Source organism: Idiotropiscis lumnitzeri, unplaced genomic scaffold (genome assembly GCF_059441095.1).
Source record: "Idiotropiscis lumnitzeri isolate Australia: NSW breed Sydney's pygmy pipehorse unplaced genomic scaffold, RoL_Ilum_1.0 HiC_scaffold_127, whole genome shotgun sequence".
NCBI lineage: Eukaryota > Metazoa > Chordata > Actinopteri > Syngnathiformes > Syngnathidae > Idiotropiscis > Idiotropiscis lumnitzeri.
The window spans coordinates 382217-388216 of NW_028283665.1; positions in this window are offsets into that span (position 1 = coordinate 382217).

Below are 6000 nucleotides of genomic sequence, written 5' to 3' on the forward strand. Positions count from 1 at the left end.
TTTTTAGTGCTGAAAATTCATTGTCTGCTGGCGCTGTACACTTTTTCTAAGTGTTGCAATATCTCATGAAGGAAATACTGGACAATAAAATTAATGACTTTCCAGGCTTCAGGATGCCTTTCTACACTATATAAAGGTGGAAATGTACATTGGAAACGTTTGGTTTAGCTGTTATAAAAGTTTGGTTTTTTAGTGCTGTAAATGCATTTTCAGCTCGCGCTGTACACATTTGCTATGAGAGGCATTATCTCATAAGGGAAATATTGGACAATCAAATTAATGACTGCCCAGGCTTCAGGATGTATTTTTACACTATATAAAGGTGGAAATTTACATTGGAAACGTTTGGTTTAGCTGTTATAAAAGTTTGGTTTTTTAGTGCTGTAAATGCATTTTCAGCTCGCGCTGTACACATTTGCTATGAGAGGCATTATCTCATAAGGGAAATATTGGACAATCAAATTAATGACTGCCCAGGCTTCAGGATGTATTTTTACACTATATAAAGGTGGAAATTTACATTGGAAACGTTTGGTTTAGCTGTTATAAAAGTTTGATTTTTTTAGTGCTGAAAATGCATTTTCAGCTCGCACTGTACACATTTGCTATGTGAGGCATTATCTCATAAGGGAAATACTGGACAATCAAATTAATGACTGCCCAGGCTTCAGGATGTCTTTTTACACTATCTAAAGGTGGAAATTTACATTGGAAACGTTTGGTTTAGCTGTTATAAAAGTTTGGTTTTTTAAGTGCTGAAAATGCATTTTCAGCTCGCACTGTACACATTTGCTATGTGAGGCATTATCTCATAAGGGAAATACTGGACAATCAAATTAATGACTTCCCAGGCTTCAGGATGCCTTTTTACACTCTATAAATGTGGAAATTTACATTGGAAACGTTTGGTTTAGCTGTTAATGAAGTTTCGTTTTTTTAGTGCTGAAAATTCATTGTCTGCTGGCGCTGTACACTTTTTCTAAGTGTTGCAATATCTCATGAAGGAAATACTGGACAATCAAATTAATGACTTTCCAGGCTTCAGGATGCCTTTCTACACTATATAAAGGTGGAAATTTACATTTGAAACGTTTGGTTTAGCTGTTATAAAAGTTTGGTTTTTTAGTGCTGTAAATGCATTTTCAGCTCGCGCTGTACACATTTGCTATGAGAGGCATTATCTCATAAGGGAAATATTGGACAATCAAATTAATGACTTCCCAGGCTTCAGGATGTGTTTTTACACTATATAAAGGTGGAAATTTACATTGGAAACGTTTAGTTTAGCTGTTAATGAAGTTTCGTTTTTTTTAGTGCTGAAAATTCATTGTCTGCTGGCGCTGTACACTTTTTCTAAGTGTTGCAATATCTCATGAAGGAAATACTGGACAATCAAATCAATGACTTTCCAGGCTTCAGGATGCCTTTCTACACTATATAAAGGTGGAAATTTACATTGGAAACGTTTGGTTTAGCTGTTATAAAAGTTTGGTTTTTTAGTGCTGTAAATGCATTTTCAGCTCGCACTGTACACATTTGCTATGTGAGGCATTATCTCATAAGGGAAATACTGGACAATCAAATTAATGACTTCCCAGGCTTCAGGATGCCTTTTTACACTCTATAAATGTGGAAATTTACATTGGAAACGTTTGGTTTAGCTGTTAATGAAGTTTCGTTTTTTTAGTGCTGAAAATTCATTGTCTGCTGGCGCTGTACACTTTTTCTAAGTGTTGCAATATCTCATGAAGGAAATACTGGACAATCAAATTAATGACTTTCCAGGCTTCAGGATGCCTTTCTACACTATATAAAGGTGGAAATGTACATTGGAAACGTTTGGTTTAGCTGTTATAAAAGTTTGTTTTTTTAGTGCTGTAAATGCATTTTCAGCTCGCGCTGTACACATTTGCTATGAGAGGCATTGTCTCATTAGGGAAATATTGGACAATCAAATTAATGACTGCCCAGGCTTCAGGATGTCTTTTTACACTATATAAAGGTGGAAATTTACATTGGAAACGTTTGGTTTAGCTGTTATAAAAGTTTGGTTTTTTTAGTGCTGAAAATGCATTTTCAGCTCGCACTGTACACATTTGCTATGTGAGGCATTATCTCATAAGGGAAATACTGGACAATCAAATTAATGACTGCCCAGGCTTCAGGATGTCTTTTTACACTATATAAAGGTGGAAATTTACATTGGAAACGTTTGGTTTAGCTGTTATAAAAGTTTGGTTTTTTAGTGCTGAAAATGCATTTTCAGCTCGCACTGTACACATTTGCTATGTGAGGCATTATCTCATAAGGGAAATACTGGACAATCAAATTAATGACTTCCCAGGCTTCAGGATGCCTTTTTACACTCTATAAATGTGGAAATTTACATTGGAAACGTTTGGTTTTTAGCTGTTAATGAAGTTTCGTTTTTTTAGTGCTGAAAATTCATTGTCTGCTGGCGCTGTACACTTTTTCTAAGTGTTGCAATATCTCATGAAGGAAATACTGGACAATCAAATTAATGACTTTCCAGGCTTCAGGATGCCTTTCTACACTATATAAAGGTGGAAATGTACATTGGAAACGTTTGGTTTAGCTGTTATAAAAGTTTGGTTTTTTAGTGCTGTAAATGCATTTTCAGCTCGCGCTGTACACATTTGCTATGAGAGGCATTATCTCATAAGGGAAATATTGGACAATCAAATTAATGACTGCCCAGGCTTCAGGATGTATTTTTACACTATATAAAGGTGGAAATTTACATTGGAAACGTTTGGTTTAGCTGTTATAAAAGTTTGGTTTTTTAGTGCTGTAAATGCATTTTCAGCTCGCGCTGTACACATTTGCTATGAGAGGCATTATCTCATAAGGGAAATATTGGACAATCAAATTAATGACTGCCCAGGCTTCAGGATGTATTTTTACACTATATAAAGGTGGAAATTTACATTGGAAACGTTTGGTTTAGCTGTTATAAAAGTTTGATTTTTTTAGTGCTGAAAATGCATTTTCAGCTCGCACTGTACACATTTGCTATGTGAGGCATTATCTCATAAGGGAAATACTGGACAATCAAATTAATGACTGCCCAGGCTTCAGGATGTCTTTTTACACTATCTAAAGGTGGAAATTTACATTGGAAACGTTTGGTTTAGCTGTTATAAAAGTTTGGTTTTTTAAGTGCTGAAAATGCATTTTCAGCTCGCACTGTACACATTTGCTATGTGAGGCATTATCTCATAAGGGAAATACTGGACAATCAAATTAATGACTTCCCAGGCTTCAGGATGCCTTTTTACACTCTATAAATGTGGAAATTTACATTGGAAACGTTTGGTTTAGCTGTTAATGAAGTTTCGTTTTTTTAGTGCTGAAAATTCATTGTCTGCTGGCGCTGTACACTTTTTCTAAGTGTTGCAATATCTCATGAAGGAAATACTGGACAATCAAATTAATGACTTTCCAGGCTTCAGGATGCCTTTCTACACTATATAAAGGTGGAAATTTACATTTGAAACGTTTGGTTTAGCTGTTATAAAAGTTTGGTTTTTTAGTGCTGTAAATGCATTTTCAGCTCGCGCTGTACACATTTGCTATGAGAGGCATTATCTCATAAGGGAAATATTGGACAATCAAATTAATGACTTCCCAGGCTTCAGGATGTGTTTTTACACTATATAAAGGTGGAAATTTACATTGGAAACGTTTAGTTTAGCTGTTAATGAAGTTTCGTTTTTTTTAGTGCTGAAAATTCATTGTCTGCTGGCGCTGTACACTTTTTCTAAGTGTTGCAATATCTCATGAAGGAAATACTGGACAATCAAATCAATGACTTTCCAGGCTTCAGGATGCCTTTCTACACTATATAAAGGTGGAAATTTACATTGGAAACGTTTGGTTTAGCTGTTATAAAAGTTTGGTTTTTTAGTGCTGTAAATGCATTTTCAGCTCGCACTGTACACATTTGCTATGTGAGGCATTATCTCATAAGGGAAATACTGGACAATCAAATTAATGACTTCCCAGGCTTCAGGATGCCTTTTTACACTCTATAAATGTGGAAATTTACATTGGAAACGTTTGGTTTAGCTGTTAATGAAGTTTCGTTTTTTTAGTGCTGTGAAAATTCATTGTCTGCTGGCGCTGTACACTTTTTCTAAGTGTTGCAATATCTCATGAAGGAAATACTGGACAATCAAATTAATGACTTTCCAGGCTTCAGGATGCCTTTCTACACTATATAAAGGTGGAAATGTACATTGGAAACGTTTGGTTTAGCTGTTATAAAAGTTTGTTTTTTTAGTGCTGTAAATGCATTTTCAGCTCGCGCTGTACACATTTGCTATGAGAGGCATTGTCTCATTAGGGAAATATTGGACAATCAAATTAATGACTGCCCAGGCTTCAGGATGTCTTTTTACACTATATAAAGGTGGAAATTTACATTGGAAACGTTTGGTTTAGCTGTTATAAAAGTTTGGTTTTTTTAGTGCTGAAAATGCATTTTCAGCTCGCACTGTACACATTTGCTATGTGAGGCATTATCTCATAAGGGAAATACTGGACAATCAAATTAATGACTGCCCAGGCTTCAGGATGTCTTTTTACACTATATAAAGGTGGAAATTTACATTGGAAACGTTTGGTTTAGCTGTTATAAAAGTTTGGTTTTTTAGTGCTGAAAATGCATTTTCAGCTCGCACTGTACACATTTGCTATGTGAGGCATTATCTCATAAGGGAAATACTGGACAATCAAATTAATGACTTCCCAGGCTTCAGGATGCCTTTTTACACTCTATAAATGTGGAAATTTACATTGGAAACGTTTGGTTTTTAGCTGTTAATGAAGTTTCGTTTTTTTAGTGCTGAAAATTCATTGTCTGCTGGCGCTGTACACTTTTTCTAAGTGTTGCAATATCTCATGAAGGAAATACTGGACAATCAAATTAATGACTTTCCAGGCTTCAGGATGCCTTTCTACACTATATAAAGGTGGAAATTTACATTGGAAACGTTTGGTTTAGCTGTTGTAAAAGTTTGGTTTTTTAGTGCTGTAAATGCATTTTCAGCTCGCGCTGTACACATTTGCTATGAGAGGCATTATCTCATAAGGGAAATATTCGACAATCAAATTAATGACTGCCCAGGCTTCAGGATGTCTTTTTACACTATATAAAGGTGGAAATTTACATTGGAAACGTTTGGTTTAGCTGTTATAAAAGTTTGGTTTTTTTAGTGCTGAAAATGCATTTTCAGCTCGCACTGTCCACATTTGCTATGTGAGGCATTATCTCATAAGGGAAATACTGGACAATCAAATTAATGACTGCCCAGGCTTCAGGATGTCTTTTTACACTATATAAAGGTGGAAATTTACATTTGAAACGTTTGGTTTAGCTGTTATAAAAGTTTGGTTTTTTAGTGCTGTAAATGCATTTTCAGCTCGCGCTGTACACATTTGCTATGAGAGGCATTATCTCATAAGGGAAATATTGGACAATCAAATTAATGACTGCCCAGGCTTCAGGATGTCTTTTTACACTATATAAAGGTGGAAATTTACATTGGAAACGTTTGGTTTAGCTGTTATAAAAGTTTGGTTTTTTAGTGCTGAAAATGCATTTTCAGCTCGCACTGTACACATTTGCTATGTGAGGCATTATCTCATAAGGGAAATACTGGACAATCAAATTAATGACTTCCCAGGCTTCAGGATGCCTTTTTACACTCTATAAATGTGGAAATTTACATTGGAAACGTTTGGTTTAGCTGTTAATGAAGTTTCGTTTTTTTAGTGCTGAAAATTCATTGTCTGCTGGCGCTGTACACTCTTTCTAAGTGTTGCAATATCTCATGAAGGAAATACTGGACAATCAAATTAATGACTTTCCAGGCTTCAGGATGCCTTTTTACACTCTATAAATGTGGAAATTTACATTGGAAACGTTTGGTTTAGCTGTTAATGGAGTTTCGTTTTTTTAGTGCTGAAAATTCATTG